Below are 13,334 nucleotides of genomic sequence, written 5' to 3' on the forward strand. Positions count from 1 at the left end.
GAAAATCTCCACAAATTACCGTCCACCATGAGAGGCCCCGAAATCTACCGTCCCCCGTGAGAGGCCTCAGAATCTACCGTCCACCGTGAGAGGCCTCAGAATCTACCGTCCCCCGTGAGAGGCCCCGAAATCTACCGTCCACCGTGAGAGGCCCACATGATCTGCCAGCAGGAGTCCAGCTGTCAGGTAGAGGAGCCATACCTCAGCTTCGTCTGTCAGACACACAGAGAGAGCAGTCTCCGTTCCTTGGCCTTTTTGTCCTGCTCAGGCCCTCCAGAGATTGGGTGAAGTCCACCCACCCTGGGGAAGGCCACCTGCTTTACTCAGTTCACCAATTAAAATGCTGGTCTCTTTCAGGAACTTCCCCACAGACATATCCAGAAATAATGCCTTACCAGCAACCTGGGCACCCCTTAGCCCAGTCAAGTTGACGTAAAGTTGACCATTCCTGTCCCTCCAAGTTAGTCAGCGTTTCTAGACGTCCCTTGCGGTGACGGCCGGCCATGTGACTGAGTGCTGGTGATGAAACATTTCTGGGAGTGACCCAACTCCTCCCCAGCCCGTGAACGCCACCACCAGCAGAGCATGGCCCTGTGTGCCAGGCACGTGCAGAGGACCTTAGAGATGGGGAGATTTGAAGGAAGCTGTCCTTACAAGACTGTGTGGAACAGGGATCTCTCACCCCTACCCCCAAATTCGCACCCCATTAGACTCGATCAACTTGAGCGAAAACTAAAATCTAGTGTTTAGCCACAGAGATGTTGGTTCCTTGTGAGAGAAGCTAGCATGACTTACACTAATTAATCGACAACCCCAAAGCTGCCCAGGCTTGCTGTTTCTGTCTCTTTTTTCCGATTTCTTTTGAAGCCACTCTGGTTGATTTCACTTCTGCTGGTCCTCGTGGACAGCTTGTGCCAGGCTTCCCGGGGCATCCGTGTGCCTAAATCAACAGTGAATGTGGAGTCCTCCCCTTCCCTGACTCTCAACACCGTGGGACACACCTGCTCACTCCCACCCCATCACATTCCTCACCCAGCTCCTGGGGCTCCACTCCCCCCACCCCGTACTCCTCCCACCTCACTTGCTGCTCCCTCTCACTCTCCTTGCTGCTGAATTAAAGGTCAAATGTTTGAAACATGGTGAGAGAACTTTCAGTCTTCTATCTCTCTTCATAGAGGCTCCCCTCCTAATCCCGCCACTCTTACCTTCAACGCCGATGTTGGACTCCAATCAACAAGGGTGAGGCTATGGGAGAAGGAGTGCTGATGGCACAGAATGTCATGTGGCCCAGGGAACGTCTTCCAGGAGGGAGTTTGAGTCAGAGCTGGGGCTGAGCACAACCATACCAGGGTCAGAGCACTGGCGAGGTATGGGATGGGGCACGGAGACCCTGGTAACAAGGATACAAGGTGGGCTGGCTGGTTGCAGTGGCTTCCGAGTGTAGTGTGAATGATTGGTGCTGGACAAAGCCAGCTCTGTGGGGCTCTGCGGCCCAGCACAGGAAGGGAGTAAGACAAGGAGTAAGATGTGGATACAGGCATCCCTTCCAGGGGCATGGGAAGTGCCACAGGCCTTCCTAAGTTCTTCCCAGCCCTCAGTGCAGACAATGCTTAGGGTGGGAATCCTGAGTCTACTGTGATTGAATAATATACGCAGGTGCAGGTGGAGACCAGGACGCTGGCTCTTCATTGTCAGGTGCCTTTTTATGTCAGCATCGCTCACTCCTTCATCACTGGCATCATCGCCTCATCACCTGTGGCGCCTGCTCTTTTTGCCACCCACACCCCATCCTCTCCTCGTTTCCCCTGCTCCTTCTTTCTGGAGCTGCCCTGGACTCATGCTGTGATGTCAAGCAGCCTCTTGGGGTTTTAATTTCTTTCTCTGTGAATTAAGTTAACAGTGTCCTAAACTATGTTCTGTGAAAAAATAAAATAAAATAAATCTAGAGACTCCAAAGTCACTATGCCAAAGGGACGTCAAGCTGGGAACTGTGTCAGGCCAACCTGCCTCCCATTTTATTCCTAAACAACATGCTACAAAAGTAAGCAGCTACATGTCTCCCGCACAATTTGCCCACAGGAAATTCCCTGTGAACAAAGGACAGACAGAACTCAAAGTTCTCCCTCCGTGCACCTGAGACAAATTCCTATGTGATCGCTTCCTCTGCCTGTTGAGTCACTGAGCCAGACTAAGGCATCGGTGACTGTTCCTCTACCCGCCTCTCGCATGTAAATTGTATGTTCAGTTAAAGGCTCATCAGAGGCTCAAAATTCAACCTTTTGTCTCTTGTCTATTTCTGAAGTGGAAGGTCCCCTCCTGGCTTCAAGGGATCCCGCCTTTCTGGACCAAACCAGTGTACATCTTGCACATATCAACGGATGTCTCATGTATCTCTAAAATTTACAAAACCAAGCTATGCGCCGACCACCCTGGGCACATGTTGTCAGGACCTCCTGAGACTGTCGTGGGCACGTCCTTAATCTTGGCAAAAATAAACTTTCTAAATTGATTGAGACTTTTGAGTTCACAGTTTGCTGGTCCTGGTAAAATCAAGATAAAATAAGAGCAATAAAAAGATCATCGGCAAACATTAAGCGCCTCAGAAATGCAGCATATTCTAAATAGTGTTATTTTTGTCTGTGGGGCTACTTTTGTGCTTAGAGATTCATAAAGCAAGTGAAATAATGTGACGGATTTAGTGGCAATCCGTGGTTCATCCATATCATTTATTCACTCTGAAATTCTGTTCTTTGTGTTCATTGGACATAAAAGGCATATGATAAGGCCAAGTGTTTTTATTGAAAACTTAACACAATAGTATTCCCTTAAAATGTATTTCATAAAAGACTGATTCAAAGGGGAATTTAGAAGATAAATTACATTTTTAAAGAACATGGAAGAAGGAAAGAACAGTCTTTCGTGGACTTATCTGTAGGAAAGTTGCATCTTCTTTCTTTAAAACTGCAGAGTCCTCAGGTGTCAAAGAATCAAGGAAGAGAAGATAGGCATGCCTGAGAAATCCCCAGAGAAGAATGTGCAGGAAACCCACTGTGGTATACAATAGGAGGAAAAACTTTGTTCATGTTCTACAACTCTGACAAAAGAGACTGAAATCAGAGGAGTACCAAAAGATTCTTATCACACCGTGATCACCCCCAAAGGCCAACGGGAAACAAAAGCTTTTATAATAGCATCATGCCAAAGAAAAGCTTTTTCTGTTTTAAATAACTTCAGTTTAGCTTGAAGTAAGCATTGGATTTTCTCAGGCACTAGGATTGTGTGTGTGTTTCTGCATGTGTGTGCGCGTGCACGTGTGTGAGGAAGAGAGAGAAATGAGAGAGGAAGAGAAGCGTAGGTCTAGTTGATCAAAATGTAAGTAGAGAGTAGGCTTAGGGAATCGTTTTATTTTATAACAATTTCTTAAAATTAGTATTATTTAAGTGAATTGTGCCTCTCATGCCTATTTTTAACAGCAATTCTTTTGGAAAGGAATGTATTACAAGCAAATATTTTACTTGTAGCTGTTCTTTAGATATCATATCTACATTTGGCTGAGAGCATCCTTTAATAATTCAAAAGACTTCATTTTCATTCCCTCTCATCCTATTATGTAATTCTTAAGGTGTGAATGTGGAAAGAGTAGAAATTGTGCACATAGAATGCTTCTGCTAAGATAGTAAAACAACAGAGGAATATGGGCTGTCAGCCCCTTCACCATCATCATGGGCGACAGAGTAGGAGGAGGCCATGTCCATAATAATAGGATAATCTGTCCGATGGGTTGTGGCCTCTTATCAATTGTTGGATCTTCCACCCAGTGGTCCTTTCTAGCTTGTACCTTTCTCTCCCCCTTTCTGTCTGCAGCCTGTCCCTAGATGCTCATAAGCAGTGTGGCAACAGTGCAGCAAGGAAACCTTCAAGCAAACACTGCACTTGGCCCAGTCACAGGCCACGTCCCTGCCCACCAGGACCTCTCTGTGATAAAGGCCAACGACATTTCCATTCCTGTTCATGAAATCATTTGGCGATGAGTGAAATCTGTGTGTGCTGCAACAGCAAATGACTGCAACAGACAATAACCAGATTTCCACCATAACTGAAACGCCAGCCAGGCTTGGTGGATGAGGTCCTCGCTGAATTTTCCATAGCCGCACAATCATTAGTGGTGAGAACAGTCACCTACATGTGAAAGAATTACTGGAGGAGAACAATTCACTCCACTTAAGCCAAGTGCTGCTCCCTTTGGCCAATCTAAATACCTTGGGGGTTTGCTAGGTCTTCTCTTTCCTCTCTTCGAGTAGATGATGGAACTTTGAAAGCCAGCGTGGGAGAGCATTACATGGCTGGATGAAAATTCCGCTGGGTTTACAGTGAGCTGGCTCATTATTCAGTGAATAATATTCATCCTTATTCAGCCTTGAATATTTAAATCCATACAGATCGGAACTGTACTCTGGAGCCTGGGAACACCGTGCAATGCACTCCAAATCCCTGCTTTCATGAGCATGAAAGACCCCTCATTTTTACCCCTCCTACCAACCTAATTGACCGCATTTCTCTGAACACTCGCTTGCTGGTTCCTAGCGATGAAAACTGCGGGGTCCTTTCGTTCCAAGGTTGTGCTGAAAAGTGGAGAAGGTAAAGGGGAAAGCAACAGCCAGGCGAGGGGAATCAGGGAGCAGGGACCGAAGCAGTCACCTCTCACGGAATCACAGGCCAGGCTACTGAGGAAGAAACTCGGGCTTTGCTCTCGCCTGATGACGCTTCGTCATTTTTAAAGGGCATTGCACTGTGATTGCCACAGATACATGAAAAGATAATGTGCTATTTTTAGCATAAAGCATAAAATAAAATCCAAAGTTAGGCGATATGACCCTCACGCCTCCAGAGAGCCTCATTAAAATGAGATGTTTCCCTTCAGAGGTGAACTCAGTAAGTAACATTTAAATTTCTTAATCAGGCCACACAGAGTTCCCAAACAAAAAATAGTTCTGAAAACAAATCCTGCTGTCAGAGGCCGGGGCTTGCACCATGGCAGCAAAATCCTGCTGACTTAAAGTGGAGGGAGGAGGTGGTCTCTGAATGGAAGACATTTCAAATTGTCAGTATTCTAATTGAGGAATAAAATGGTATCTCTTCAGCAAGAAAGTAAGCATTGGATCAAATTATGCAGTCTTTTGAGTAAGCCAATGTCAGCTTAATAATATTTTAGCATGTAATAAAGTCGTGTGTATCAATTCTCATTTTGAACCCAGGTTGAATGTTACCGCTTCAAATAGTAAATAAAAGCTGAGATTCTGAGAATGAGGCCAGCTCTAAATTAGTCAAAATTGTTTTTATTGCTAGCAAACAGGCAAACCTGTGATAAAACAGCATTCATTTCCCCCATGCTATTTCAATATCCTATGTAATTTTTCACTGTTGAAAGCACTTCCAGAGTACCCTCATGAATAATCCCTGAAACACCAAATAAATAAAAAACATTCTCTGACGAATGGCAGTATTCCACTTCCTGCAGTTGAAATGCAAATTATTTTATCTAATTGTGGCTGTGCGTGGCTTCTGATCCAATGACCATCCCTGCAGATTTTCTATGCTGGAGTGAGCCTGGGCGCCTCAATCCTTTGCAGACACAGAAGGCAGCAGGGCCGAACATTTCACCGCATTACAGGGTTAGGACTTTCAAACCAAGCCTAGTTCAAAGAGGCCGGCCAAAACCTAGCGTTGTGTCCAGATATGCAGCTGTGCTCAGATATGGCTTCTGACCTGAAGACCCAGCTGCCAAGATATTTTTCTCAGTTTTATTCTACCTCCTAACTCTTTCTGTGAACAAACATATTAGTCTGCTTTGCCTAGCACATTGCTCTTTTCTGCAGAAGACCACATGTATGTAAAAACACTGACTTTCCCGTTGATTCAATTTTTTAAAACCTATCTTGGATAACAGCAGTCCCAATAGACCAGGTTATCCATGGAGTACCGCAAATCGACAGGAAACTTGACAAATTCTTCATGAGCTGAGCTGATCTCAATGTTGAACTGAGTCTACTCATCTTGTAAACTGGTGAGCCACTTGACCCCCTTAAGGCCAAGGTCCTTGTGTCTGAGTCAGAACTGTTCGTTCGTGAGGTCTCCAAATGGGCCCGTGTAACAGCAGATGATCGTCATAGGAATGCTTAAGTTTAATGGTTGCCCCCTTGAGAATAAAAGATTTCATGGCAGAACTCACGTGTCCAAGGATTTCGACGCTTACCTGAGTTCTAGTCCTAATGAGCAGTAACTCCAAGGAAGCACCAGCAGGTACTTGAAGGACAGAGTAGACCTAGAGCAGCCTGGGCTCCACTTATTGATATGTAGGGGTCAATGAACAAGAGATTTGCAAGGCTCGATGGCTCACACCTGTAATCCCAGCACTTTGGGAGGCCAAGGTGGGCGGATCTCCTGAGGTCAGGAGGTCGAGATCAGCCTGGCCAACATGGCAAAACCCCGTCTCGACTAAAAATACAAAAAATAGCTGGGCATGGTGGTGTACACCTGTAGTCCCAGGTACTCGGGAGGCTGAGACAGGAGAATCGCTCGAATCCAGGAAGCAGAGGTTACAGTGAGCTGAGATCACTCCACTGTACTCCAGTCTGGGTGACAGAGTGAGACTCTGTCTCAAAAAAGATTTAATAGGCAGTGACAGACCACCAATGGGTGTATTTAGTAGGTCACATCTAAGGTGATAATATTTCATGGTTCATGCCATAGATTGAGTATTTGTGTCCCCCTAAAATTCATGTATTGAAACCCTAACCGCACTGTGATGGTGTTAGGAGGTGGAGTCTTTGGAAGGCTACATCTAGGTCTCAGAGGTAGAGCCCTATTTTTTTTTTGAGATGGAGTTTCACTCTTGTCGCCCAGGCTGGAGTGCAATGGCATGATCTCAGCTCACTGCAACCTCCACCTCCTGGGTTCAAGTGATTCTCCTGCCTCAGCCTCCCAAATAGCTAAGATTACAGGCACCTGCCACCACGCCAGGCTAATTTTTGTATTTGCAGTAGAGACAGCGTTTCACCATGTTGACCAGGTTGGTCTCGAACTCCTGACCTGGTGATCCACCTACCTCGGTCTCCCAAAGTGCTGGAATTACAGATGTGAGCCACTGTGCCTGGCCAAGTAGAGCCCTATTAAAGAGATCAGCATCTTTATGAAAGAGACCCAAGAGAGCTCCCTCTCCCTTTCCACACTGTGAGGACACAGCAGGAAGTCGCCATCTATGAACCAGGAAGTAGATCCTCGCCAGGAAGGTGCTGTCTATGAACCAGGAATTAGATCCTCACCAGACCCTGATCCTGCCTGCACACTTGGACTTCCAGTCTCCAGGACCCTGAGACATGGACGTCTGTTGTTTTCCAGCCAGGCAGTCTATGGGACATTGATGTAGCAAAAAAAATGGACTGGAACTGTGCACCTCTGCGTTTATCTAGGAAGCTCCTACATGTATGTACTGATACCAGAACATATGTGTGTTTATTTTTAGTACTTTGGAAACTTAGACAGGATTATTTCACCCCTTCCACACACGCGTTTGCTGCCTACTACATGCCAGGCACTGTGCAGAATGCAAGGCATGGGTCTTGACCCATTTCACATTAGAAGCTCTCCCACGGCCCCAGGTCTCTGAGCATTAAGTCAGTGCAGATGGAATGGAATTGCTGACTTTGCATCTGCACTCACTTGCACTATTCCCCGGCTCAGACCTGTTGAATACGGAGGGTAAGGAATGACCATGGTGCGATCGTGTCCAATCTTACGAGAAACTTGGGTCTATCTGAAGCCCAGTGTCCCCGATCAGGCACAGACCAAAGGTAACCCGCTTATCAGGGATGTAGGTGACATGAACTGACGGGTAATTCAGGAATATCAATCTGTCCTAAGAAATAACACCCAGCTCAGGAATTTGGACTGGAAATCTATTACCCCACCTTACTGAATTGCCTTTTAAGTATTTATGTTTTATTTTATTTTATTTTTTTGAAATGGATTCTTGCTCTGTCACCCAGGCTGGAGTGCAGTGGTGCGATCTCGACTCACTGCAACCTCCTCCCAGGTTTAAGCAATTCTCCTGTGTCAGCCTCCCGAGTAGCTGGGACTACAGGCACATGCTGCCATACCTGGCTAATGTTTTTGCATTTTAGTACAGACGGAGTTTCACTGTGTTGCCCAGGCTGGTCGCAAACTCCTGAGCTCAGGCAATCTGCCCTCTTTGGCCTCCCAGCGTGCTGGGATTACAGGCGTGAGCCACCATGCCTGGCCTTGAAGTATATTTTAATACAACCAAAATGTTTCTACTGTTACAAAACATCGGGACCCAAAGTTTAAGCCCTCACTTTAAGTAAGGAAAGGAAAGCCTTCGAGTCACAGGATCTCAGGATCAGCCAGGCGGCATGCAGGCACAAACTGTTATTGAGATAAAAGAGATTGAACAGAAGTAAAGAGAGTAGTTACATGAGTGGACCACCTGCCCAGAGAGGGAGGCCTGAGAACCACAGAGGAAAGTGGAGGAGACTTCAGTGTCACCCACAGGACTCAGGCTCTCTTTTCAGGAACTTTTAACTGATCAGCTTTTATGCAGATAAATAAGACCATCTCTCCTGTCCACCCCACCACCACCACCCCCACAACCAAAAGCATTTCCACTACACTCTCCACAAATACATGGTATCAAAAATCACATTTATTCACTTTTGTAACAATATACATGAACAAAAAGACACATTTTAGAACCTAATTGCTTGGGACATCAAGACTTTTTTTTATTATTTTTCCTAGAGTGAAAAGTATTTATATATTCATGATACTGGAAATGTATTTATTGAGTATATAAGAAGAAACCACATTTAGACAAGCACTGATTGCTTAATTATATTTATAGAACAAATCTAAATGATGCAAGCTTTGGAAATTTAAAAAATATATATAACTTGGAAAAATCAGGAGATAGAGGAAGAAGAAAATGAGGAATGTGTCCATTTGCTAAGTTCCTCATATCTCATATAACAGTAAACTTGACAAATTTCAAAAAGTTATTTTAAGTGAATTATTTAAATTCACAAAATAACCCCTGGATAAACAAAAGAAAAATAAGAAAGCTGTTAAAAAGCAAAAGGCTTGGATGGTGCGGTGGCTCAGTCCTGTTGTCCTGGCGCGTAAGGAGGGGAGGCCAGAAATTTGAGACCAGCCTGGGCAACATAGGAAGTCTTCATCTATACTACTACTACAACAACAACAACAACAACAAACCAAGAGGCTTGCTTAGCCACTGGCAGGTAAGTCTATGGGATTATTAATTCTTCTAAACGAGCATCAGCAGACACCGGGCAAGGCTGAGCAATCAAGAAGCAGACACAGAAACTGTTAAAAGTGTTTTTTCCAGGGCATGAGTCCAGGAATCATGGGAAACTTTTCATCGGAGAAACTTCTAAATGATATAAGCTTTGGAGGTTTAAACACAGTCATATAACCGAGAAAAATCAGGAGATACAGAGGGGCAGAAGAACATCAGGTTTAAAAGCTTATCCCATACATATGTGTTAGTCCTGTGACATAAAGAAATACAGATATAAATAATTATGGTATATTAGTAATAATACTTGTGGCTAGACGCAGTGGCTCACATCGGTAATCTCAGCACTTTGGGAGACCAAGACAAGCAGACTGCTTGAGTTCAGGAGTTTGTGACTAGCCTGGGCAACTGGCGAGACCCAGCCACCCCCCAGCTTCCATCTCTACAAAAAATACAAAATATTAGCCGGGTGTGGTGGCACATGCCTGTGGTCCCAGCTACTTGAGAGGCTGAGGTGGGAGAATCGCTTGAGCTCCGGGAGTTAACTGAGGCTGCAGTGAGCTATGGTCCTGCCACTGCACTTCAGCCTGGGTGAAAGAGTGAGACCCTCTCTCAAAAATAAAAGTAAATTAAATAAAATTAAAAATTAATTAAAAGTATGAATAAAGTGTTCAAGATATATTTTATTGATAATTTTTTACTGTGGTAAAATATGTACTACATAAAATGTACTATGTTAACCATTTTTAAGTGGACAATTCAAAGGTATGACATCCATTCACTTTGCTGTGCACCCATGACCACCAACCATCCCTCCACAGAACTCTGCATCTTCCCAAACTGAAACACTGTGTCCACTAAATAAAACTTCCCGATCCTCCATTCCCTCCCCATGGCAACACCATTCATTCTACTTTCTGTCTCTATGATTTTGACTGCCCTAAGCACCTCCTCTTAACTAGACTCCTAAGTCAGTGTGCTTCTGAGACTGGCTTCTTTCTCTTAGCAAAATGTCTCCAAGGTCTGTCCGTGTTGTAGCATGTGCCAGAGTTTCCTTCCTCTTTAAGGCTGCATAATATTGCATTGCATGGATAGATCACATTTTGTTTATCCATTCATCTCTTGGTGGACAAGTGCATATTGATACTCAGATAAACATGCAGAATGCAATGAGTGTTTCCATGGGGACACAGTGTACAATGTCAGCTCACTCACAGTGTCCAATGGCAACTCAGGGGCCATCTGGTCTCCCTTCTCTGCAGCAACCCTTGTTTGACCATCTGACCCTTCACTTGCTACCCCTCACATTGTCACCCCTGAAATGTCCATGGACCTACTTGCTGGCCCACCTTCAGGGGCCACACCCACTGCCACCCCTCAGGTGTGAGTCACAGGAGGACTTTTTTGTTCACCACAGCCGCAGTAATGACAGCCGTTCATGGCATGCAGTAGGAATTCGATAAATGCTGTTGAGTGTCCCCAATAGCTATAGCAGTTCACGGCATGCAGTAGGAATTTGATAAGCACTGTTGAGTGTCCCCAATAACTATAGCAGCTCATGGCATGCAGTAGGAATTCGATAAATACTGTTGAGTGCATAATGAATATTTGCAATGGTTATACTGGGACAAAAAAAAAAAAAAAAAAAGAAACCGAATGAAATGGATGACTTTTCACTTTTCATTCTACGAAGTTTGATTGTGTAAGTCTATAGCAAGTATTATATTCTAATTTGAAGAGTTTAAAAATAATGACCTGGAAGTAAATAACCCTTAATCCGAAAGGTGAACTGTAGTCGGTAGGGTCTTCCAGGTACTCAGGCTCACAAAAGAGAGAGACGGTAGCTTAAGGAGCCTCCAGTTGTGCCCCCAAATCTCTACTCAAAAATATGTGTAGCACAGGCTGCACCCAGCCCTGAAACCAGCCCAAGGCTCTTCTTTCCTCCGCCGTCAGAAGGAGGGACACCTAGGGTCAGGAGGGGCTGACTGTGGTGCTTCCTGCACATCCCCACGGCCAACTGAGCCCAGCACGCTGAGGCTTTCGGGGCTTTGCTGGGTGTGTGACCACGGGCAGCTACGAATGACCCTGCGGAGGGGACGGTGCCCGCCGCGTGGCCGGCGTGCAGCAGGCGGTGGTGGCAGGTAGGAACTTCCTTCTGCTCAGGGAGTAGCCGCCGGGATCACCACAGCCCAAAAGAAACATGCTGTATGTCATTCACGTAGATCCGTTTCATTGACATTCCGTCCAGAAAACCGGCTCTGCCTTGTTGTGGAGAACTTGACTTTACGGGTTGGCTCTGACGGGAACAGGTTTGCAGAGGAAGGGCTGAAACACGAAACAAAGAGAAGGTTCTGAGAGAGGCCAGGACGATATCCTGTTGTTGTTCAGGGATTCCCTAAACATAACACCCTGTGAGGCCCTGACGGAGGCCCAGGGTGGCTGTTCCTAACAATACCAGCAGCCAGGGTCAGGAGGGGGCGGTGCCACCGCCCAGCAGTCATTTCTGGGTCGTGTGTAGCGGCCACAAGTTGCAAAACAGGAAGAAGAAGAAAAAAAAGATTAGCAAGTGGCAAAAGGAAGGCAAAAGTAGCGCTCTGCTCCCTGAAAGGCAGCAGAACTAAATGGCCAGCGGGACCAAACCACGTCTGTGTGGTGAGGAAATCAACCTGAAAGACAGACAAACAGAAAGAAACGCTGGCAGGTGGGGAGTTAGGGGAGTGCATGAATATCATGGCGCTCACCGGGAGCCTGCGCAGCGCCCCCGCGGCCTGGTCTTGCTGGCACCGAAGCACACAGCCTGGGAGCTTGTGGAAGACACAGCTTTCCGATTCACTAGCTCCTGAGAGTCTGTGTTTCCAACAAATTCTCGTGGCTGCCGGCCTGGGGACCACACTTAGAGACTGAGAATTGCATTTCCTGCTTCACCCACCTTCTGCACAGTGGGTCCACCCAAGGAGCTTTAACAGCTGCCCCGGGGCTGGGGCCCCACCTTCTCCACTTCTGATCCAGCCGCTCTGGGGTATGGGCTGGGCTTCAGAATGTTTTAAAGCTCCCCAGGTGACGGTAATGCTCAGCCGTTTGAGAAGCACTGATGTGGATGAAGCAATAATGAGTAACCAGTGGCAATCTGGAGAATTCCAGCCCAGCAATACCACTCACAGGCTCCTAAAAAGCCTGAATCCTGGATAAGCTTTCAACTCACAGAAGCACATCTTTGTGTTGCTTCTTCATTGGAACAGGTGATAACTGTGCAAATAAAACCAGTTGCCTCCCAAACTGCTCTGAGTCTAAAATAGGACCAAAGAGAAAGAAGTTTGCAGAAAACAAGATGACCAGGGCGTCAGGAGTGAGTTCACCTGGACAGGAAGAGAAACTCACAGTGTCTCCCTCTCCTAGGGTGTCCGTCACCAGCTCCACCTCTTCCTGAGGCCACCTCTAGCTCACCGCTTACGTCATTTCTCCCAGTTCCTGAGCTCAGCTGACCTACCTAATTCGGGGATCTTGAACACGAGCTAGAATTTTATTGGGTTGAATATAACAAACAGGAAAAACCCATGACTTCTTAGGAGATTGAACGGTATCTCCCCTACACAGCTATGAGCCTGGAGGTGGTGGGGCTGGGCTGGGCTGGGGTGATGACCTCCTGGGCATCAGGGTCCCAGACTCTTTCATTTCATCTCACTCACTGCTCTGTCTCATGGTACATAATGGCTGCCCAGGCGCCAGCCAGCACTTCCACACATCAGCCAGGAGGAAGGAGCAGGGGGCAGCTTTTACTCTCTCCTTTACTCTCCTTTACACTCTCCTTTAAAGCAGTCCTGTCCATTGGTCAGAATTTAGTTCTCACAGCCTTTCCTAGCTGTGAGGAGGATTGCGAAGTGTTGTACTGGCCAAGACAGAAGTCCCAAGCTATGAAGTTGGAAAAAGAAGAATTCCTCCTGCAAAGAATCCAGTAGTCTTTGACAAGTCCTCTTTTACTTACCCTATTTGACTTCCTATATCTCTT

This window comes from Macaca nemestrina, chromosome 9, assembly GCF_043159975.1.
Source record: "Macaca nemestrina isolate mMacNem1 chromosome 9, mMacNem.hap1, whole genome shotgun sequence".
Taxonomy (NCBI): domain Eukaryota; kingdom Metazoa; phylum Chordata; class Mammalia; order Primates; family Cercopithecidae; genus Macaca; species Macaca nemestrina.